We start from the raw sequence: 25,569 nt of genomic DNA on the forward strand, positions 1-25,569 counted from the left end.
TGACTGAAGACTAAATTCACATACAATTATAGTTTCACTGAATTAATGAACAGACCGAAAGATCCTGTTAGATTTTGCTCAGAGGTCCTCAGGTATTTTCTAACACTATTTGAAAAGTAAATGGGATAGAATGGGCTCGTTTAATATTTCAATTCCAAAGAAATTAAATTAATTTTAGCAATGTTAGTTCAACTATTTTCCCGCTACAGGGACCATTTGTTTTAAAATCATTAAAGGGTTTTAAATGACATTGTCCTGACATTTGGTGTGATTAAATTAATAGAATTAGTAGTATAAAGTCATTTGATCTCTCCTTAGCTTTCTAAATGAATTGCACATCTTCTTACATAAGAAAAGGAATGACTGAGTGATTTTATCCTAATATCAATTTGTATATGTGTGTTTGGCAACTTTCTAAATGCTTCGGCATGGAACTATTTCATTTCACAATGGTCCCTTCGTAGATTCCACATGACTTGCTTAACTCCTTGGAAAGGCAGCGCTGTATGGTATAAAAATATATGAGTTAGATTCGAAAGAGATGTATGTAAGACTTAATAGTTGTCTACAAGGTGTTTAAGCTGATACCTATATTTGTACACACACATGTCCCCCTCCAAATTCACACAAGCTTAGCATTTTTTTTTCATTTTGAAGCCTAGAGGAGTACATCTAGTTTGCCTCTAACTCTAGTAACTTGGCTTCCTGGGAGAATGCCCTAGTAGCAATCTAAATATATATTAGGAGGGTGTCTCACTGAGGAATGTATAGCTTCGAAGCCAAGATCATGTTTCTCAGAGATGAGAAACATCTTTTAACACACCGTGAACTCTTTGATATCTTGGGTTTATTGTTTATTGCCTGCTTTCCTTGACTAAAATATAATCCACAGGGAAGGACTTTTGCCAGTTTATTATTATGATAATCATCCTTATTATTATTACTATTAATTATTATTATTACCGTGTCCCAAGAACCGACCTTGAACAATGCCTGGCGCATACTGGTAACTCAATATTTTGTTGAATGAATGAATCAAAAAACAAGGCTTTTCTATGGTGATGGATGAAAAGGCTGATGGCTGGGCTCTGTTCAGAGTTAGTGCCCAGGGCTGTAGCCACCCTCAGCTCCATTGGCTCCCTCCATTCTCAAGTGAAAATATTACGTTTAATATGGCCAATTTAATCATCCTTACATAAAGTGTGAATAAAAGTGTATTTAGGAAACTTTAATATCGATATTGCTCTGTAACATACACACCAAGTTAAAAAGAGTGTGCTTGCTTTGCAAACATAGCCTGATGGCAAAGCTCCCAGCTTCCTCTTCCAACCAGATGGCCTCCCCTAAGCCCTACCCTTCACAGAATTCTGGAGATGGAGCTGGCCCTACCCCAGATCCAAATCAGGATATCTGGGGTGTCCAGGAATCAGCATTTTTCATAAGCTGCCCAAGTGGATCATGTGGCACTAAGATCTGGGAACACATAGCCCCAGAGCTTCCTATTCTTACATAGATTCTTTACTCCTGTTCTCATCCATGGCTCTTGTAACTTTGCAGCGGTATCTGCAAATCTCAGTTTTATGGCTGCCTAAAGTTGGGTAAAGGCTGATTTCATTATCCCCAGGGTAAAATGTAGTGAATGAAGAAGCAACTACATCACAAGCTTGGACTGGGCAACAAATAAGGAACTGGATGTGATTTTGATTGTAGACTTCCAGCTCTGCACAAACTATAGTATAACTATCTCTGGTAAACAAAACAAAACTTAATCTCATAAAGCCCTAACCTCCCCCCGCCCCTCCCCTTTCTGGTATGCACACAGGCAGGGACACCACAGCCATATACAATGTCTTCCTGCAATTTAGGAAAAGGTACTTCCCGCATATGGACAAATTCTGAAAAGGTGTCCCTATTTGGGCATACCTATTACATAAAGATGTCTATATCTTAGGTTGACTCAAAGCTGGCTGACAGGACCCTGGGTTAGTTTTCCCGGGACTCTGGTGCCCTCTTGGCTGATGCCTTATGTGGAGTGCAATGACTCAATTGCACGATTGTATGGTAAGGAGTTCCTGACAAGAAGGGTCAAAAGCTGGTCTCTAGTGATGGGGCAACAGTGACAGAAAACCGTGAATGTTTAGCGGGTTGCAAAATAGGTGCTGGATCTAGAGATGGACTGTTATCTTTTCTATACAGTAAGCATTCCTGTTGTAACAATTGTCCTTTGAGAAAGGTAGTAAGAATCCTTTTGTTCAAATGTCAGAGAGTTGTGATTATTACTCCTGCTTTTGAGAAACCCATAAGGAGGAAATTTTAGGTGCATGGTATTGAGGAGGGGGACAAGCTATCATAGTGGGAACAGAATGAATCCGTTGGCAGCTGGACAAGAGATTACAGAGAAAACAGTTGCTTTTGAGTAGAATAGCTATCAGGAAGCATAAACATGCGGATCTCCACCTCTGCTATGCACCAGCTTCATGATTTGAGAAAAGTCATGTCACCAACCTAAAACTAACATTTAATTCTTGGGTGTCGCGGAATGATTTACATGGTGCCTTCAAAGTTGAAAAGTGTGGGGTTGTTATAATGTTAATGATTATTTGGAAAGAGTGTATCTTACCGTGGTAGGGTCTTTGATAAGTTTTTAAGGTTTTTGAGAGCCTGTATGTGTATCATACATTTCAAAGAAACAAATGTCAACCTTATGATCTGAATATTTGTGGGGTTTTTTTTGTGTTATTGTGTTTTTCTGAAATGGCTGTTTTCTGAGGAACTTCTCTAAAAATATTTGTGTAGTACTCTCATAATGTAGTATATGTGGTTAAATGTAGAGGAGGATGTCACAAAGAGTAGGTCATCCAAATGCCTGAAAGATTAAAGGATTTTTTTTCTTTTTTCTATTCTTTTCTTTCTTCTTCTCTGTCCCTTCTCCTTCTTTCTTCTTCTTCTTCTTCTTCTTCTTCTTCTTCTCCTTCTTCTTCTTCTCTGTCTCTTCTTCTTCTTCTTTTTTATAACTAATCAACTGTAAGAGTCTCAATGGCCCCAAAGTAGTATATAAAAAAGATGAAAGATTTTAAGAATTTCTTGAATAGGGACTCATGAGTCTCAAGGTTCAGAGTTCATCAGTGTACAGTAGAATCACCTGTGATCTCAGTGGAACTGTCATTCTTGGGCTCAAGTCCCAGAGTTTCTGATTCGGTAGATCAGGAATGGGGTCCCCAAACTGCATGTTCATGGGCACCTGATACAAGTGGGCTGAAAACCACACTTTGAGAAATACTGAAGGAGATGATCTCAAAGGCCAAGGAGATGCACTACAGTTTCCTTGAGTCATTTATTTACATTGATAGTGTTCTCCTGAATTTTTGTCAGGAATATGAGCAAAGCATTTCTTTTAATAATTTACACAGTTGTAAACAAAAAAAAAAAAAAAGTCTTCATGGAATCTTCTCTGAATTTCTTCTACACCTTCAAAATTGGGGGAAAAAAGCTTTGATGTTTGAATAAACATTCAATATCTCAGATACTATAACTAATTGTTTGAATGTGATCCAGTCACACCAAAAACTATTTAAGTCTTTTGAAAAATACATATAGAGAATAGAAATGTATTACTGTACATGGAAACTCTATTGAAGGTCCATTTTAAGAAGAAAGAGCAATATAGCTTTGGGATTTCTACTTAAATAAATATACTGCTGCTCTATAACCTGGGCTGCAATTAAAATGACCTGGGAACTTCAATCCTCTACTTATATTACGTCCAATCTCAGACCAACAGAAAATAAATTTCTGAGGATGGGGAGAAGGCATAGATTTTTTTTTAAAGCTCTTCAGATAATTCTGCTGTTCTTACTAAAGGTAACAACCACTGATTAAACTAAAAGATAATAATTAATATAATTTCTGGTTTGATATCTCTTTCCTTTATTTTGCATAAGATTAAGAAAATTTATCTAGTTTCTGATCTCAGCTGAATGGGAGTGAGAAAACATTAACTGCACTTGACAAATATTTACAAATGTGATTTCTGACTTCATGGGACTTACTAATTAACTGAAATACGTATGTTTGCCTCCAAGAAAAACGATATTAGCTACAATTCTGGGTATGTCAGTTTGAACGAAGAGAAACTTCATGTCACTGGCTAAGGTTGAAAGTTAGTATCCTAACTTTGCAGAGGCTGTTTAGTCTCCCTTTACATACGATGACTGCATCTGACCATAAGAAAGATGGTGGTAACCAGGCCATAGCCATGAGCTCTGAGTTCTTTGGTTTCCCACAGGTAGAGTTAATAGAATGAACAAATATATTGAATTATTTAAAATTCTAGAATATTTATGAATTATACAGTATATGAAAACTATAGTTTATCCTTTAGAATGATTTTCACTATAAGTAACGAAGCTGAATAGTAAGGTGATTTATTACCACACAAAACTAAAAACCAAGATGATCAGTGGATTCTAATCCAATAATTTCATGAACAACCTTACTTCTTTCTGACCTTCTACTCTGCTGTCATAAGTTTTGGCCTCATCCTGAGTCTGGTTCTTGTAGTTGCAAGAGGAAGTTGGTTCCCTATGTCAACTGACCCCACAGGCTTTGTTCCCAGCAGCAGGAGCCAGCAAGACAAATCTTTTACGTCAAGCACAGAAGGCAAGTCTTTCCCGTTAGTATGATTAGGCCAACTCAGGTCAAGGGCCTGCCTCTAAGTCAGTAGAAAACACCAGGGAAGAGCCATTTGTGGACAAACCAAGATCTCTCTCTGGAGCTGGAATCAACTCACCCTCCCTTTCACAATAGGAAAAGGTGGACTGAGTTTCTGACAGCAAAAAGAGAAGAAATGGAAGCTTGCTAGCATACCTGAAGTTTTCAAAGTGTTAAATGATGTAAATTTAAATAAAAAGACTTTTCTTCTGCCTTCAGTAAACGTATAATCTACACTTTTTACAGACTCCTGTACTTTTTCTAAATAAAACTAATTCTGTTGCAGGATTTTTTTTTTTAACTCAATACCCAGGATTAATTTTCTCGCTGCTTGGAAGATTGAAGAGGTGGACACAAAATGAGTAGCAGGCAAATTATTAGAGTATAAGATTAGAAAGTAAGAATAGTATGAAAGCTCCCTTTGCAGAGAGGGGACATTGGAAAGTGAATGCCTGCAACAATACAAGGGCCCCCCAAAACAAGGGTCCTTGTTTTATAAGATTCTGATCAGCACCCCCAACCCTTCCCCCTTATTCCTTCTTGGGTCCTACCCTTACTGGCTTGATAACTCTAGGTGCTAGGTTGTCCATTCCTGATTGACCTGACTCCATTTTGTGAGGAATCAGACTCTGGTCATGCTGTCCCTCATGTAACAACAGTTTTATGGTTTAGCTAGGTCTATTGATTGTCAAATTCCTGAGGGGAACCTGAGGGGGAAGTAGGCGGTGGCCATTACATTCTTAAGAGAAACCTTACGCCGGAAGGGGTTTGCTCCGGTCAGACACTCCCAGCGTTGTTCCAATATAGGTGTTTTTCCCCACCCAGGATCCTCAGGTCCTAACCTTTCCCTCTCTGCCTATTTTATCTTATCTTTTCCCTATCATAATTATATGTAAATATTATCAAAGAATTCCTATTAACTAATTACAAATTAGTCATATAAAGAATGATTCAATTCACACCAAAGCAAGAGATTTGAAGTCACAGAAACACATTTTAAAAGAGAGAGACAGAGAGATTTGTGTAAATTCCAGAGGTTACCATGCACTGTTTAAAATAAATCTGGATTTTTCTTTCAAGTTTAAAAAAGAAATGTCTACATTGAATTTCTTGGGGTGGTCTTTTGCAGTCAGAAAAGAGTGTATCTCCTCTTTCTTGAAATGTCTTTCTGAATTCTAAGACATTTATAGCTTGGAACTGTTAAAAAACAAAATTCAGCTGAGTAAATTTGAAAGATCTTATTGGCTTTATTCAACAATTCATGAATTGGATAGCATCCCATCTACAGGAAGAAAGGAACTCCAAGAGCTATAAAAAATGAAAGATTCTTGGGGTGCCTGGGTTGTTCAGTTGGTTAAGGTTCCGACTTCAGCTCAGGTAATGATCTCATGGTTCATGGGTTTGAGCCCTGCGTTGGGCTCTGTGCTGACAGCTCAGTCTGGAGCCTGCTTTGGATTCTGTGCCTTGCTCTCTCTCTGCTCCTCCCTCATTCATGCTCTGTCTCTCTCTGTCTCTCAAAAATAAATAAATGTTAATTTTCTTTTCAAAATGAAAGATTTTTATAGGCAGAAGGAGGTAGGACAAAGAAGTTACTAGTGAAGAACTGATTGTTTGTGAGAGGGTCATCACCCTTCTTTAGAAGACACAAGGGAGTCTATCAATCTGATAGCCTTACTAGTGCTGACCAGGTAATTCCAGATTGACTGGTTTAAGATTCCATTCCTGAGGGAGGCTGAAACTGTAATTAAGTTGGGTATTAACTCTCGGTTTGTGGATGTGGGGCTTATACAAGTGACTCCATTTCGGACCTGTTGTCTGTTTTGTTCTGATTTTGAATAGAACAAGTTCAAAGATCAATTTGAACATAGCATACTTTTTAAATTTAGTGTAATGGTTAAGACCTCAGAGGCTGGAGGCCGGCACCTTTGTTTACTCATGCCCTGCCTCCACCTTTCCCTTTATTATTTGTGTGATTTGGGGTATGTTTAATCAGCCGTACTTGGCCTGTTTCCGTATGTGCAAAGTGATGTGGAAAACAGAACCTACTTCATAGGATTACTTTAATGATTAAAAGTACTAGAACTGGAACTGTGTCTATTATTTGGTTTGGTAATACTTGCTAACATAATCAGCTTCCTAAATAACCTAGATAGGTTTATTATTTAAATGATTATCCAAATCGTACTAATACGAATAGTTCCATGTGCTAGTAACTAGGTAATTATGAAATTCATGTAAACAGCACCCTATCTTCTTCTAACAACTGCAGTGAAGTGAACACCGTCATTTCACAAAATGAAGTTTGGAGAGTTTAGGTAACATCCTGTAGTGCTGAACAGCCAGGAGATGGCTGAGCCTGGGTTTCAGCTCATAACCAGCTATCACTAAAGCTCCATACTCTTCCTGCATTCCATAAAGTGAAATTATTTTCTTGTCCCATAGTCATGGGACAAGAGTGTTACTGGTATTTTAAAGCATCTAAATTCCATTTTATTTTTCTCCCCAGTGTTTAAACACTTTCACATAAAATAACGGGAAGCAGAGCTGTTGGCCAAAGCTTGCAAACTTGGCAATTTAGGCCACGTCTGGCTTATTGATGTGTGTGTTTGGCTTATCCGGTGTTTACATTTGTCTGAATTAATCGTTAATGTTTAAAATTAGGAGCTTTCACAGAAGAATAAAGATTTCTGGTTTCCAATCACATTCTGGAAGTCCCAGACACCCTGGTTCTGCGTGGTCACTGAAACACCCCCCCCCCCCCCCCCAGAACTGTGGCCTCCTTTCTCACTGGACGTTCACTCTAGTTTGAGCATTTCCGTTTATCTGCTAGCTTGTTTTAGTTAGCATCTCCTCCCTGGAGGCATTTTAATTCTTGAACTTGCTGTAGGTGGTGAAAGTGAGTTTTCAGTATGGCTGATTTCTCTTGGAGGAAAATTACAGAATTAACTTTCCACTTACTTTTTCTAGTGTAAACTTAAATATATTGTTGTCAGGAAAAGTCCGTTCCTTCACTTTGATATCAGAGCTGAGGTGCTCATCAGAAATGCTTCAGAAAAGATCTCAAGAAGGGGACGCTGTCAAGCCTTCTCCTTGCCCAATAAAGGGCCCTCTGATTGGATTGAACAGGGATAAACAACCAGCCTTGGGAGCATGTCACTAAAACAGCACATTTCCTTGACGTCAGATCAGGTTTTTAAGCCATTAAGGTCCTTGCTTCAGCTAGTATTTAAGATCTTAACACATGAATCATTCATAGAGTGAAGGAAAGAGCCTGCAGAATGTCTTCCTCTGGGGCAGGCATATGGATGAGATGTGGTATTGGAGGGTGTCCAAAACTCAGATTTCCAGAAAGCTTGGCAAGAATATGGAGAGAAGGATTAGGAAATAGGAGGTTCTTTTAAAGCTTAAAGCATCTGTGCCAGGGGGACAAAAACACCTTTACTTTTATATTTTCGGCCCGTAAACTAAGGAAGTTCTGTGGTTGTTTATTCTAGAAATATAGGTGTGCCCCATTTTAGGGAATTCGCTTTGCAAAAATCTGTATTTACAAAAGGAGATTGGGGATTTACATCACAAAATATTGTCCTTTACTGAATGATTTTCTATGAACTTTTTTTTTTTGTAAGCTTTTTTGGGACAGTTATGTCATGGCTATAGTTATAAAAATTATAAGCAGATGAGGAAACTAGGGCTTATAGAAGGTTTCCCAGCAATCTTTGTGAGACCCAGGTTGAACTGATCGTACTTTCTTGGGTTTAACTGATCTGAGAGTACAAACTAAATACTATGTCCTATTTCTCCTGCACTTCAATTCCTATAACTGCCATGCACCATACATTCATAAAATAGGTTCACCAAAATTAAGGATTTGTAGTTCAGAATCTGAATACAAGGTTCACATGAAACCAAGTACCTTTCTATGTACTAACCATCTTTTATTGGAAAGCAAGAGAAGATACTTGAGAATTATTAGCATCAACGTTTTGGCACCTTGAGTCATTGAATTGTCGGGAAGTCATTCAAATGAAGAACAGAAGTGGAAAGGAAAATAACAATAAGACTTTTGTAAATGGAAAAATCCACAGTATCTTTCAAACATTTTCCAGAAGACTGAACTTTTGTACACTCTTTGTTGTTTTAAAATGTGCTCATTTGTTTGGATACTTATTTGTAATGAGACAAGTGACATTCATGCCAATGTATGAGTGTCCTTTTGAATCCAGGAAAATGAAGCAAAAGGGAAATTTCACATGAAATAGTCTTTTGGTTTCTATCTACTATAGTAGCTAGCCTCTTCTCCAAAGAGCATCTTTGAAAAGGGGGGGAGAAGACCTTTAATAATACTAATTTGCCTACTTTTTATAATATAACTTTATTATATTATATTATATTATATTATATTAATTATATTATATTATATATAGGTGATTGTATATAGTAATATATAAAATTACTTCAGAGGTTTGCGAAGGCACAGGTTTATATAAACCCTTAATAAAATTATGGCTCAATAGAAGACAAAAGCAACTTGGATTGCTTATTCTACAATTTAAAAAAAAATTAACTTATTTGGTAAAGGGGTCAGGGCTCATGACTATTAGTCTTTTTCAGATATGGCTACAAAACAGTGATCTCTTATTCCTGAGAAGGAGGAGATAAAGAACAGAAAGCAAGCGCTGATGATAAATAATTCTCTGTATTCAGTCAGCAGTAATTATTTCCACAGACATCCTTAAATTGCTGCCTTATGTTTGCCAAAGACCCACCTATGGACTATAGATAATTTGATATGTTTAAATTTTGCATTTTTGCATTTGGACTCATGGAAATAAATAGCACCTCAGGTCAAGGACAGAAGCTCCAGGAAGGGGTTTGTAGTTTTATTTAGTCGTTGGGCCAAAAGTGAAGAGACTATTATAATCAAGACATCAAGTAGAATAAATGTAAATAAGCACACCAGCAAATGGTCAGTTTGGACCATTTTCAAGTTTAAGTCAAGAAAAAGGTTGTAAATAGATGGCATCTAAGTTTTTAATTTATTGCTCAATAGAAACACTTAGCATGTGGATCAGCACAGAGAAAGGGATTTTATTAGATATGTTATGACACATGTACAATGGCATAAACTGTGCACTTAGGAATATTTTCTCTTGTTTTAAGTTTATTTATTTTGAGAGAGAGAGAGAGAGAGAGAGAACCAGTGAGAGAGGATCAGAGAGAGAGGAAGAGAGAGAGAGGGAGAGAATCCCAAACAGGATCCACCCTATCAGTGCAGAGCCCGATGTGGGGCTCGAACTCACAAACTGTGAAATCATGACCTGAGCCAAAATCAAGAGTTGGACCCTGAACCGACTGAGCCACCTAGATGTCGCAGGAATATTTTCTTTATTCATTTTACGTGCCATCAATGGCCCCAATTTATCCAGCTATGCCATCCCCACAGCTACTGGCTGTATCCATTACACCACCTCTGTGTAGGGCATGTGACATTTTTGGCCAACGTATTGGCAGTAAACTTGAAGCAAGGGAGTTTTGGAAAGGCATTTGCAGAGCTCTATACTTTCTTCCCAGCTTTTGCCTTTAGACTATGCTCAAGCCACCTTGCTAAATGATGGAAGAAAGATGGCCTCGTCACAGCTGGGTCTATAGCCAGCTAACCATCAGATACATGAGAGCCCAAGTGAACCCAAACCAGCCAAGTTTAGCCGATCTGCTCACCTGAAGGCTTGTAAGCTGAGTGCACACTCATTATTTTAAGCCACTGAGTTTTAGGGGTGATTTTATCATCCAACATTATATGCAGCGGATAGAAATACTTTATTTTTATACGTGGGTTGGACCCAAAGAAGAAACATATTTATAATGAAGGTATCAAGAAAAATAGATATAAATAACTATGTTCATTGCAATTGATACATAAGGATTTTTGAGTCAATCATGGAAATATATAGCAATTAAATGGCATCTGAGTTCTAGTTATTATTAAAAAGAAAATATAGTTAGTTGATCAGCATATATAAATGAAATATTTATTCATCAGATAGATTGTTGCACATGTAAGACTGCATATCTTGGGTATATAAGCATGTTTTCTCTGATTGCCTTACAAATGTAGCATGAATATGTTTTATATGGTTAATGCTGTTCTTTTCATGTGTCTTTCTTCATTTTATGCTAGAGTTCTCTGCAATTGGACTGATGTCAAAATTGGAACATTTTCAAAATACTTGGGATAAAATCAAGGAGAAAGCGAGGTGAAGAAAATCTGTAGAGGTAAAACAAGATTTGGGTTTTATATAAAAATATGTCTATCAGAGAACTGTTGTGATATGGATTTACCCAGATGGGCAAGTATCAATCCTATTGAAATAGCAGCCTTCTTGATAATTTCCACTTAAATAACACACCACAAATCGTCAGAGCCTATTTTGAGAGGAAATGAGATAAAAGAAGCCATATCTTAGCCTTGCAAATGTAAGTTGCCAACTATGAGGTGCTTTGGAAATGGGTGGATGGCCTTGAATTTTACTGACTTGAATAAGTATCTTCAAACTGAAGAAATTTTAGGCCTTTTTTGATTTAGAGATACTGTGTTCTCATTCTGCTATTTTAGTTGGTCTGGTTGCAGAGACCTGGGTAAGCCATGTACTTTTTTTTTTTAATACTTTCATCTTTTACAGCAGTTTTAGGTTCACAGCAAAATTAAGAGGAAGGTTCAGAGGGGCGCCTGGGTGGCTCGGTGGGTTAAGCGTCCGACTTCGGCTCAGGTCACGATCTCACGGTCCGTGGGTTCGAGCCCCGCGTCGGGCTCTGTGCTGACAGCTCAGAGCCTGGAGCCTGTTTCAGATTCTGTGTCTCCCTCTCTCTGTGACCCTCCCCCGTTCATGCTCTGTCTCTCTGTCCCAAAAATAAGTAAACGTTAAAAAAAAAAAAAATTAAAAAAACAAAAAGAGGAAGGTTCAGAGATTTTTTCCATATACGTCCTAACCTTACACATGCATAGCTTCCCTCATTAACAACATCCCCCACCACAGTGGTACCTTTGTTAAAATTGATGAACCTACACTGACACATCATAATCATTGAAAGTCCATAGTTTACATTAGGACTTGCTGGGTTTTATACAGTCTTTCGGTTTGGATGAATATAGGAGGATATGTACCCATCATTATAGTATCATACAAAGTATTTTCACTGCTTTAAAATTCTTATGCTCCACTTAGACATCCCTCCCTATCCCCAACCCTCAGAAACTATTGATCTTTTTACCATGTCCATAGTTTTGTCTTTTCAAGAATGTCATATAAGTTGGAATCATACAGTATGTAACCCTTGTAGATTGACTTCTTTCACTTAGGAATATGTATTGTCTCCTCCATGTCTTTCCAAGGCTAGATAGCTGTCTCTTTCCCTCTCTCCTCTCTCTCTCTCTCTTTTTTTTTGTGCTGAATAATATCTTGTTGTCTGTATGTGCCACAATTCATCTTCACTGGTTCCGAGTTTTGGCAATTATGAATAAAGCTGCTATAAACACTCATGTGCAAGGATTTGTATGGATGCAAGTTGTCAGCTCCTTTGGGTAGATATCAAGAAGTGTCCTTGCTGGATTGTATGTTAAGAGTATGTTTAGTTTATATAAGAAATCACCAAATTATCTTCCAAAGTAACCATGCCATTTTCCATTCCCACCAGCAATGAATGAGAATTTCTATTACTCCACCTTCTCATTTGGTGTTGTAGCATTTAGTGTTGTCAGTAGTTTGGATTTGGGCTATTCTAGTGGGAGTGTAATGGTATCGCATCATTGCTTTAATTTACATTTCCCTGATGGCATATGATGTGGAGCATCTCTTGATAGACTTGTTTGCAATCTGTATACCTTTTTTTTGGTGAGGTGTCTGTTAAGGTCTGTGGCCCATTTTCAAATCAGGTAGTTCATTTTCCTATTGTTAATTTTTGAGAGCTCTTTGTATATTTTGGATAGAGCCCTTTATCAGGTAGGTCTTTTGCAAATGTTTTCTTCCAGTCTGTACCTTATCTTCTCATTCTCTTGATGTTGTCTTTTTCAGAGCAGAAGTTTTTAATTTTAACAGCTTATCAATTGTCCCCTTCATGGGTCATACCGTTGGTGTTGAATGCCATGTACTTTCTAACTTAGAAAAGATTTTATATGTCATCCAGGACAGACTCACACTAGGACATCTCTTGATAACAGCCCTACCTCTTATGGTTGGCCATTTTCAGTGACTGACAACTCAGACTTCATGAAGGAGTCCATTTACTTTTGTTTATCAAAAGATTTTTCTTTTGTGTCCATTCACAATCTGATTCACTTTATTTCTCCCCATGGAGCAATATAAACTACATTTGTTTCTTCTTCAGTGTGACCCACCTTCAATAGTAAAAATTATTCTTATATCACACCCTAAGACCTTTTATTCTGCTTCCTGTTGTGATGTCTATATCCTTCATTACCAGAGCCAATGGACACTGGACACTCTGCTTCAATATATTCTTCTTAAAATGAACCAAACCAAAAAAATGTAGGTGTGATTGGATCACTGCAGAACACTGGGACAGCTACTTGTCTTAATCTAGTCTCTACTTCCATCAATCGATTCATCAGTATTCCTCAGATTGATTTAGCCTTTTTTATATTTCTTTGTTTTTAATGTTTATTTATTTATTTTCAGAGCGAAAGAGTGAGAGAAGGAGGAGGGGCAGAGAGACAGGGGAGAGAGAATCCCAAGCACAGGACCCAACATGGGCTCACTCTCATGAACCCTGAAGTCATGACGTGAGCTGAAATCAAGAGTCAGACACAACTGACTGAGTCACCGAGGCTCCCTTTTTTCTTTCTTTCTTTTTTTAATGTTTATTTTGAAAGTGAGCACATGAGCAGCCTGTTTGTAAGTTTGTAGAATATCAAGAGAAAATCAGAAAATGCCCTAGATGTTTCAAACAGAATGGTTGATCCAAGTAATTAGTTATACAAGTACTGCACAAGTGAAAAAGACAAGGAGGGGCAACCTAGACAATAGCCACACCAGGAAGCTTCTGCATGTGCAGGGCTGGGGAGACAAAAATAGGAGATAGAGTAACAGAGCCCAAGATCTGAGTCTACCTGGTAGAAAAGGGGGGACACTACAGGAGGGGCTATCCAAAAGGAACTGGAGTCACGGTCTCAGAGCCACGGAAGAAAAGTGTCTACTGCTGGGAACGTCATCAATAGCCGAGAGGGGTGAGGGGAGAGTGAGAGAAAGAAGACAAGATGAAGACAAAGACAAAGACACAGAAGAAGAAGAAGAAGAAGAAGAAGACGAAGAAAGAAGAAGAAGAAAGAAGAAGAAGAAGAAGAAGAAGAAGAAGAAGCAGCACACCCTGACCTGTACTCCGGTGCCCAGTTTCCCAGCAGTTCCTCCCATGAGTTGAACCTACTAGAAACCAGTTGCTGGGGAAGCCTGAAATAACATACCCTATGACATGAGGGTTAGCAGGGGGAGGATAAGAAATGGATCTGACACCAAACAGGCAACAAATGTGATACTTCTTTTACTCAACTTTTACATGCATCATGAACAGAAAAATGAGTCCATATTTCTACTTCTAATGGCTGTTAAAATTGCCCTTTCCCATTTGTAAAGTAAGTATTCAGTATTTACCTGAATATGTTACATCATTTGTGGGGTTAACCTAATCCAATAACTTTTTATGTGATGTATTCTAATTTGCTAGGTACGAGGATTTAGATGAGATCACTGCCTTTAAGCCACTTGGAATCTACCAGAGAAGGGAAGCAATCACACTATCGAGAAAGGACACTTAATTGCCTCTGTTACATTTCGATAAGGGACAGAAATGTCCTTTTTTATGACCCACGAAGGAGTAATATTGCAGTGAAGACCTCTCTCTATTGCCACTGATGGAGAAATCACTTATCGGAATGATGAGATCGTTAGTGAGCCCCAACGGCCAGAGGCAGGATGATCGCATTGCAGCAAGAACGACGTGGTCCTGTCTTGCAACACCTGAATCTATTTGACCACCTTTGCACGGACAAAGTGGGCTCGCCTTGCATACCCAGCCACCATCGGATAAAGAAGCAGCCAGGATTTGTTCTTTTCATTTCAGTTTCTCCATGTGTGAATGGCTGAGTAATAAGAATCGTGTGGATCTCAGGTTCTAGGTCTCTCTATACCATTTCAGGTCTCTCTATACCAATTTCAGATCCTTATATCCAACTCCTTAGTAAAAATGTCCACTTCAAATCCATCATGGCTAATAACGAGCTTTTTGATCTTCAATGTTAAACTTGTTTCTGTAATATCCCGTAGCTCAGTGAATGGCAACAACATCCTTTTGGGTGCTGAATCCTTTAATCTTCCATCATTCTCATATGTTTTCTTTCCCTACTTCCCCTTCCATGGCTAACTGCCATGTTCTGTCAATTCTACCTCCTAAACATCTTCAGAATTTTCATTTCACTCTATAACCAGAGCCACACCTGTCCGGATCACATCATAGTTTCTTAACTGATACTCTTTCCATTAGTCTTACTCCTCCCCAAACTGTTCTCTGTGCTGACACCAGCGGTTCTGTCTGAAATGTAAATCAGATGATATCACTCTCACACAAAAAATGATCCCGTGAATTCCCATCGCCCTTGGAGTGAAGTGCAGTTTCTCTGTTGAAGAAGATGCCATTTTTGCAGATCAAAACTGATTGAATTCAGCAATTTCATATGATTCAATCTAACGTAATAGATCTTTTGTTATCTGGCTCATGCTTTCCATTCAGCCTCAATTCTTGACACTTCGCACATTTTTATAGTCCAGATACAGAGAATGGAAAAGGTAGAATTACAGAGCAAAATGGTGAGTTTACTTTTAGGCACCTCCTAAATGTGAACAGCCTGTGGAATATCCCAAGGAAGATATCTGATAGATAGTTTTATGATAAGGGGAATGTGGCCTGGAACCGTGTCTCTGGGAATTATTATATAAATTGCAGTTGACGACACAGAATATATAAGATCAAGGAATTATGAGGGATGAAGGGGCTAAGGATGAAATGGAAGGACCACTAATATAAGAAGAGGCAAATGAAGAGAAGCCTATTAAGGAGCCAGAAAAGCATACAATAACTGAAGAAAATGTGATATTATGGGAAAATTAATTTGGCTTTGTAAAGATGGAGATAAAATGGGAAAGAGCTAAAAGTATACATTGGCATTGGTTCTGGCTAGGAGGTCACTGACAACACCCTGAGTGAAGGTAGGGAGAGGACGCTAGAGTACAGATGGTTGAACAGTGAAAAGGAGAAGAAGTGGGACATGAACACAGACAACTCTTTTTTATTTTTTTTATTTTTTTTTATTTTTATTTTTAACATTTATTTATTTTTGAGACAGAGAGAGACAGAGTATGAACGGGGGAGGGGCAGAGAGAGAGGGAGACACAATCTGAAACAGGCTCCAGGCTTCGAGCCATCAGCCCAGAGCCCGATGCGGGGCTCGAACTAACGGACCGCAAGATCATGACCTGAGCTGAAGTCATACGCTCAACCGACTGAGCCACCCAGGAGCCCCCACAGATAACTCTTAAAAAAAGTTTTGTTGTGACAATAAAGAGAAAGATATGCCTGGCAACTTAATTAATATGTAATAATAAACTGGTTATAACAGTGAACTGTTCTAAGTTCTTGGTGAGAAGTTACCAATCTCACTTATTAAAAAAGACCGGAACATAAACATTTATTTTAAAACATTGTAATTTGCTTATCTCTTAGCAATTCATAAATAATTGACAACATCTGCCGAGCCCTTGACTATGTGCCAGGCATTGTGATTTGACTTTGCTTATGTATGCCCTTAATTCTCATCAAGGGTTGATTTCTTTTAGACAGCTCTGAGTTTCTGTGGTCTTTGATCACCACTGAAAGAGTAAGTTATTTCAAGCATATATCCCTTCTCACAGACTGATCCTGATGTCAATTTACTCATTATTTTCTATATCACACAGGAGATAAGGGACAGTAGCTAGTACCTCTCTCTTCGTTTCTGCAGTAATCACTCTTACGTATTTCCTAGTGTTTCAAGTTATTTGCCTTCAGGTCATGTCACATGTTTGTACTTTTTAGTCACTTGTTATTAGTCATATGACTGTGTGACCAATGAGACATAAGGAGAGGTAGCACGTGCTACTTCTCGGGGAAAGCAATTCACTGTAGGTGCAAGTTGGTCCAGAAGTGTTTCCTCTGCAACATCAGAGAACAATATTCTAGAGATTGGCGTATCCATGAGCCCACTCATGGGAAATGAATCCCTAGGCAAATCATAATCAACCTATAATGGGAAGGAGAAATAAACCTTTGTGGGTTTCCTGAGATTTGGGGCTTATTACCTCAGCATAACCTAACTAATATAGTTTCCAAATTGTTCCTCTTTGTCTTTTAGAATCTTCCTTCCAAGGCAGATAGACTACTTTTTATTATTGTTAGCTTGAGAATCAGAATAGAAAAAAGGTTTAGTGAGCACAATTTGGACTTAAACTGCTCAGTTTGAAATGTTGGTTCCACCACTTTTGCACTTTGGGGTCTTTATGTGATCTCTCTGAGTTTACTATTCTCATCTGTAAAATGGGTATAATACTGTTAGTCACTTTAGAGGGTTTTTGGAAGGCTAAAATTAAGTTATTGTATGAAGTTCTCAGTATAAACTTGATTCATAGTAATCACTCAATAAAAACTTGCTCCTTTTTAAAAATAAAAAAAAATTATTATTATTATTATTATTATTAATTATTAGTTTCACATTTTTATTTAAATTCCAGTTAGTTAACATACAGTGTAGTATTAGTTTCAGGTGCAGAATTTAGTGATTCATCACTTCCATACACCCCCCAGTGCCCATCACAAGTGCCCTGCTTACTGCCACCATCGAGAATTCTTTCAATTTGTACCTTAACTAAAGCTTATACAGATGTATACGTATAATAGCTATTCATCCGTGGCTCATTTTTTAACATCCTTAGATTTAGGAGTCGAGACTGGAGTTCATAAGCTTTCACAGTGACACTTCTAAAGTCTCTGGTCTTTTGGATTTATGTCATTTGTATCTATCACACCTGGTTCATTCCTAATTTCTGTCATCTGCTATCTCTTAGGTACGCCTTCTTAGTATACTGGAAAATATGGAAACTGGCTCAATTTTTCGTCAACTCTCAAGCGCTTTTATTTTCCTGGAGGATTTCATTTGTGTTGGCAAGCCATCCCAAACAAAACAACAAAGCAAAAACAAAACAAAACCCTAAAACCTAGTTTCTCAGTTTTCAACTACCTCACCCCCTCTACTTCACTGGAGATCTTAAACCCACTTAAAGAAATACCACCAGATGATATTCACAACCGCTTCACCTTGGAAAGTTTTAAATTTAAATATCTGACTCTCTTAATACTTCCTATGTTCCTATGCTTCCGATTCCTAACTCAATTACCCTTAGGATTTCCAGTCTGTTAAGACAAACATTCAGCCTCCTCATGTCCGCACTTCCTTCACTCGCCAGATTGAATGCATCTGGTACATTATCTTAATTAATCCTTTCCCCATTCCCTCATCAATGGCTCTTTTGCCATTCCATCCAAGTCAACTGTCAAAATTCCAACCATGAGTTAATACAGTAATTTACCTTCTCCACGATTACAAATGTTCCTGGAAAATATCTCACCATTACGGGCACCACTACCAGTTTGTGGCCTTTTATCATTGAGTAGAAATCAATCTTCATTTCCTTAGTCAGTTTTGACTCTTCTTCTGTTTTGGTTCACACTCAGTGGAATAGTTATTCTTCGGAATCACTGAGAATGTTTCTAACTTTCTGTGCTCCTGTTACAAATTTAGTTGAATCTAAATCCATACTTGCCTTGTTGGTTTCTGCTAGAATGGAAATAATGTCTCTTTCAATCTCAACTCAATCTGTCCACCAGTGTTCCGGATGCACCTCCATGTGCCAGTTATCCTCCCTTTCTCCTCATCTTCCAACTTTCCATTCTAAATGCTCTTCGTCCTCATTAAACTGTTGTAAAATAAGAGAAAATATGGACTGCTCTCTGCCCCCAGTTCCTGGTACAGAGCTCCTAAAACCCTTGATATTTTCTAAGTGATAGGAGTCTTTTATGCTAATGAGGTGACTGTCAGTGGGTCCCAGGATAGCCTTTAGGAGGGAAATTAATTACCAGAAAAACTAAACTATAAGTAGAAGCTTGGACCTTTTTACCACTTCCCATCCTCCACGAAGAGAAGGGGGCTGGAGACTGAGTTAATGGTGACGGCTCCATAAAAATCTCGGAAGGATAGGGTTGAGAAAGGTCTGGGTTAGTGAACATATCTAACATGCATAATCATACATCATACACATATACATATACATATACATATACACATAATCATGTACAGCCAAGTCAGACAGAAGTTGTAAGTAAACTGAGGACCTACTATTGAGATTGATGTCTGAAGCAGGGGTCCTGAGCCCTTAATCTCTGGACCCTATGCTAGCTAAATCCTAGTAGTTAGAGTCAGAGTTGCCTGGTGAGGAAAACGTGTACCTATGGTGTCAGAAGTCTGTGAGTATGTGAGTAAGGGAAGAAACTGCTTTGTTTAAAATTTTTTTTAATGTTTATTTATTTTTGAGACAGAGAGAGACAGAGCATGAACGCGGGGAGGGTCAGAGAGAGGGGGACACAGAAGCTGAAGCAGGCTTCAGGCTCCGAGCTGTCAGCACAGAGCCCAAAGCGGGGCTCGAACTCACAGACCGTGAGATCATGACCTAAGCCGAAGTCGGATGCTTAACTGACTGAGCCACCCAGTGCCCCTGTTTTGTTTTATTTTGTTTGTGTGCAACTATATGTACATAATTTCTTCCATTAAGTAAACCTTTCATAAGCCCACATTTCTTGCTACAATTTTTTATCTTTCTCCTTTTCTTATTGGATTTTGGGGAGATTTCCTATATTTTTGTTGTCTCTAATTCAATCCCACCTTCACCGTGTGTTACCTGGATCTCATTACCACTCTCTTCTCAGGAGAACATAACTTCCTGTTCCTCTTCTGGTTTGACTGCTGGGGAACATTTAATAAGGCTCAACACTTCCTTCCTAGTTTTCACCGCCACTGTCTTCCTATTACTGCTGTCTCCTGGTTTTTCCAATCTCTAGCTGCTCTTCCTTTAAAGGTTTTTAAAGTTTTTAAATTTATTTTGAGAGAGAGAGAGAGACAGAGAGAGGGAGAGAGTGAGCACGAACAGGGGAGGGGCAAAGAGAGAGGGAGAGAGAAAATCCCAAGCAGGCCCCGCACTGTGAGCACACAGCTGGGTGCAGGGCTCAAACTCACGAACCATGAGATCACGACCTGAGCGGAAACCAAGAGTCTGACGCTTAATCCACTGAGCCACCCAGGTGCCCCTCCTCAATTTATTTTAAAACTTCCTTACCTCTGCCCATGCCTTGATGTTTATATCCCTGACTGGTCCGCCCCTCACCACAGACTCCCAGAATGCTTGTGTTCTCTTTCAGGGCTTCGTTTACATCACAATGGCTCCCTTTAGTGTCAGTTCTGAAGCTTTGTCAGGTAGGGGCCCTGTTCCCTCCCCAGTCTTACGTTTGCTTTTCCTCAACACTTTACTCGCTTAACTATTCGTCCCATGGATGATGAAAGCATTATTTGTGAAGATTAAGTAACACTGTGATTGACGAAGGTCACTCAGGTAGTAAGTGTCAAAAAGAGATCTCAAACCCAAGTGTCTATTCTAAGCAGAGTTTAGTTTATACCACAAAATAGCACAGAATAGCAATGTTTAAACAATAGTTTAGTACGATTCTGTAAGATAGTATGATTTTAGGGAGAGACCTCAAGTTTTATCCCCATTAAGTTCTCCTGTGCCTCTAGCAGCATATTTTGTTTTTTTTTTTTTAACTATTTTGTATTCAATAAACTGATTTTTTTTTCGTTTTTTTTTTTTAATTAATTTTTTTCAACGTTTTTTATTTATTTTTGGGACAGAGAGAGACAGAGCATGAACGGGGGAGGGGCAGAGAGAGAGGGAGACACAGAATCGGAAACAGGCTCCAGGCTCCGAGCCATCAGCCCAGAGCCTGACGCGGGGCTCGAACTCACAGACCGCGAGATCGTGACCTGGCTGAAGTCGAACGCTTAACCGACTGCGCCACCCAGGCGCCCCCAATAAACTGATTTTAAAGGGATTAACTGTAAAGAAGAAGGAAGATCACTTGAGCCTTTAACTAGAATTTGCTATTCATGTCTTCAGTGGCCAGGCAAATAAATTTAGGGACTGAAGCAATTCAGTGATTGAGGCTAAGTGATTAGGGTAAGGTGAAGATTATGGTGAAATCGGAAGCATATGTTCTGTCTAAATATATTCACAACCAAGGTTTTTCAAATAATATTCATGCCAAGCAAAATATGTCTGTGGGTCAATGTTAATTTGCATTGTTTTCAACCCTTACTTCAATAACAGCCTGAATTAGAAGCCGTTTTGTGTCTAGAGAGATCCAACTCTGTGGCAGAATTTTTATCTTACAGCAAATGTTACACTTTTTGGTTCCAGCCGAACATTAATTATGGTTGTTCACTCCACGGATGCTTGATGAGAGAAAAAAATACACTATTTGACCGGGAGGCCACAAGGAAGAGGAAACAATATATGAAAACATGCTGTCGTGGTGTTCTCTTAGAAACACACAGGGAGAAAGTGTACAGAGAGAGAGGGAGAGAAGAGATTTCTTTCTGCCCCAAGGTCTTCGTGAATCCTAATTTTGTTCAACATCAAATCTAGACTTCTCATATTATTGCTGAGGTCCAGAACTAATGACTTATCTACTCAACCAATAACTAGATGCCCCAATCTAGTCAAAAGAAACCAGTTCATAAAAGGGGTATCAGACACATGTATGGCTACGTCCTCAGTCCACCCAACTCCCTGTATCATGGCAGACTTTGGTAGCTGACCAAAGCACTTTTTTCAGATTCAGTCCCTGCCAGCCAGGTCTCAGACATCTTTTCAATATAAGGAGTACTAGTATTTGATTGAGTTTTATATGGCTTAGATCAAAGTTATCTTGGAGGGTATCTATCTCCCTATCTATCTATCTATCTCTATCTCTATCGCTGTCTCTGTCTCCGTCTCCTTCTCCGTCTTGGTCTTTGTCTCTACCTCTATCTCTATCTCTGTCTCTGTCTCTGTCTCCATCTCTCCATCTCTGTCTCTGTCTCTCTCTCTGTCTCTGTCTCTGTCTCTGTCTCCGTCTCTGTCTCCATCTCTGTCTCTGTCTCTATCTCTATCTCTAATCATCTACCTAAGAAGACATGCAATTTTCTAAATGATAATATAGAGCCTAGTAAGCACTGACATAGCTAAAAGAGTAAAATGAATGAAATCTGATTTAGTGACAGGTGCAGCCCACTGTGGATATGGGCCTTTTAGATTCATGACTACATGCTTAATTTTTACGTCTTTTCTCTTAAATCAAACCCTTATATGTTAACTGCAACATTCCCCTATCTGTCTGCCTTGAATCAAGCTTCTTGCTTCCTATCTACCCCACACATTTGCTAGATTGATCTACCATAAACTCCACTTTCCTCATGTCACTCCCCTCATAACACTCCCCAGCTGTTATCTTCCACTATATCCAATAGCTCGTTGTCTACTCATTTTATTTATTAAAAGAAAAAGTGTTGCGATTCAGTAAATATAGCTTCCTCATTGTATTTCTTAGGGAAGGAGTCCCAAGTTACATGGCATGGAGAAATAGTGTTTTATACAAAAATCAGCTTGGAAAATCTTCCCATAATTCAAGCGTACACAAGTACTCACTTTAGGAGAATTTCCTGATCACGGACAACCTGACAAGAAATAGAATTGTATAGGTTGATAGCAAAAATATAACCTAGAATAAACAGTCGGGAATGATGCTGTGCCTTGGAATCCATATTCTTGTTTGTGGTACTACCATTCTTAATTCATGACTTGCCTATTGTAATTATCTCAGCGGATTTAATTTTGGTTTTCTTTATTATTTCCTGTTTTTCTTTGATGCATTAAGAATGACTTTCAAAGCCTTATTTATATTTCTAAATTAATGGTGTGTGTAGTGAAATAGGACCTAGCAGTGAAAGAAGAAGGTAAGCACTCAAAAATGAGTCCATAAATGAATTTCAGAGTAATGTTTGCCGACAAAATTGTGTTGTGATTTTCTTCTCTCCTAGTTTTCCATCCGTAGATAACAATGCCATATGTTTGTTTTTATGGTCTTTACTTTGTCTTTTATAGGGTCTGATAAGCAATTTGAAGTCTGAAAATAAAAGATCAACTTTTTGCATTTCCCAGGTGATATTAGGACGTCGTGGTTGTTTGCACAGCTCCACTTAAAGATCACAATCTCAAACACATTGATGAATAAAAATGTCTTCTCCATGCCTAAGGAGCCAAAGTAAATCTGCAAATGCTAAACTGTAGAATGTCTCAGGGAAGGACATCACATAACTCTGGCCTTCAAGTAAAATCATATATGAACACAAGTGCATTTCTCTATTATAGGGAAATGTGCAAAACAATTGCATGGAGGTGTGACGACGGTACAGTCTGAACGTGCAGATGTAGAGAATGGCCTTGGTACCAAGCATTCTTGGTGCTCAGGTGTGATGGACAGAATCATGCCCCCTAACCCCAAAAGTCTATGCTTTAATCCCCAGAATCTGGGAATATGTGGCCTTCCATGGGAAAAAAAAAAAAAAGGACTTTGTAGATGTGATTAAAGTTAAGGACCTTAAAATGAATAGATTGTCCTGGATTAAGTAAATGGACCTGATGGAATCACACTCTTAAGAGTGGGAGAGGAAGGCAGAAGAGTTGGTCAGAGACATGTGACAGGAGAACCACTCAACCACCATTCCTGGCTTTGAAGATAGAGGAAACTGGCCATGAGCCAAGTAAGCTGGTAGCTTCTAGAACTTGGAAATGACCCTCAGTTTATAGGCAGCAAGAATGCATGGACCTTGAACCCTACAATGACAGGGAACTGAATGCTGCCAGTGGTGCCCATAAGTAGGAAACAGATCCTCCCCCAGAGCCTCCAGCAAGGAATGCTGCCTGTTGACCCCTGGTGGGACCTTGTGCCAGACTCTGAACCTGTAGCACTGTAAGATAATACATTTGTGTTGTTTTAAGTATTGTTTGTGGTGATCTGTTGCTGCCGCGATAGAAAACTAATGCCCCAACGAACAAATAACATCAGGAAATCACATGAGAAGGATATAATGGAAATGAACTATAGCAGGGATTTATATAGCCTGAGACTAGCTTTCTGAAGCCTTACAAATAGATGCAAGTATTCGTCTATGTTTTCTTGAGAAGGCCTGTGTCCTATGCACTCTCCACGAATGTCTACTGATGGTTTCCACGTGTAGGCAACGGGACTTCCTGGGGGAGTAGTTTTCACGGAGGGCTTGTTGCTAACAACTACTCTCATGCACATTCTAAGACGTTCCTTTGTATGTTGTCATTTTACTGTTTTAATAGAGTGGCAATTATAGATTACTCGTAAATATTTTAAATCGTTAAAAAAAGTTATCAGAACTTATTTTCCCCATATAGTATGAATATGAAACAAAACTAATAATAAGTGACAAAGTCTTGATCATTTCCTTGCACACTCAATTTTGAATTCTTATTACATTGCTGCTTCAACTCTTTTATGATTATGATGTATTATCTTACATCTGCTTAGAAGAGTCTCAAAGCAGTTGTGTGAGCTCTAGGCATTAGTGGTGTTATAAATATTCACACATCTATTACTAGACATTTAACCCATCCTTTTAGGCCTTCAGCTGAAACTCTAGATTTATTTAACACTTTCATTATAACCAAAAGACCCAACCAACTTATTTAAATGTATCCATTTCATTCTTATTGAGCATTAACTACATGGTATATACTGCTACGAGTACATAGAAGACAAAGGTCAGCCCCGGGAGGTGTCACAGTCCATTTGCAGAGTCCTAGTAGTCAACAGTGGGGGGACATTCTTGATGACCCAGTGAACCAGTTAGGGTAAAGCAAGACCTGTGCGTTAGGCAATGCTTCTCCACTAACTAGTGATTCTTTGATTTATATGGGGCTAGAAACTTCTTGAGAAAGGTCTTGAATCCTGATGTCACAAAAAGTGACATACAAGAATGCCTGTCACCTTAGTTGAATTGAGAAGAGGAACTCGATTGTAGAGGTTTGAGTGAAAACCCTGGCTTTGAAAAAAAAAAATCTCTTCAAGGGGAATTGATGACTAACCAGAAATTCCAGAGTCACCAACAGGGCCTAGGAGGTAGAAGGGAAGAACATGCGGCTCTTAGGAGACCCATGATGTCCCAAGCTCCTGCTGAGTAGTGTAGTGGTTAGGAGTCCAAGATTCAGAACCAGACAGTCTGATTTCCTGGGTTCAAATCCTGACTCTGCCTCATAATGGCCAGGTGTCCTTGGTTAAGTTACTTCTGTGTATTTTACTTTCTCATCAGCGGCAAAGTGGAGATAATTATATCTATATTAGAGAGATTTTGTAAAGACGAAAGGAGCCATTACCTTTAGAACACTTAGAAAAACTTCAGACATGTATTAAACATGATAAATGTAGCTGTTATTCATACCCCTGAGATGAAGGACTGTGGGGCTTTTCTAACTGAGCAGAACACAAAGAAAGAGAAGCCACTTTTCCTTTTGCAGGTGAGAAAGAAACCCTGGAGACCCAGTGAGCCATAGAGGCTTTATCTGGTGGCTTCGGGATGAGAAGCAGAAG

At 38.8% G+C, this 25,569-nt stretch overlaps 1 long non-coding RNA gene across 3 annotated transcripts in view; it reads right to left on the reverse strand.

Annotated features, from left to right (window-relative positions):
* LOC125911614 (uncharacterized) overlaps nucleotides 1–20,290 on the reverse strand; it is a 68,261-nt gene extending 47,971 nt beyond the window's left edge. For 2 of the 3 annotated variants that reach the window (XR_007454383.1, XR_007454382.1), the window contains exon 1: nucleotides 20,196–20,290. This is a non-coding gene — a long non-coding RNA (uncharacterized LOC125911614). The remainder of the gene's footprint in view (nucleotides 1–20,195) is intronic. The other variant, XR_007454384.1, reaches the window with a different exon arrangement.
* Between the last annotated feature and the right edge of the window lie 5,279 nt (nucleotides 20,291–25,569).

The sequence above is a fragment of the Panthera uncia genome (assembly GCF_023721935.1).
Source record: "Panthera uncia isolate 11264 chromosome C1 unlocalized genomic scaffold, Puncia_PCG_1.0 HiC_scaffold_3, whole genome shotgun sequence".
Classification (NCBI taxonomy): domain Eukaryota; kingdom Metazoa; phylum Chordata; class Mammalia; order Carnivora; family Felidae; genus Panthera; species Panthera uncia.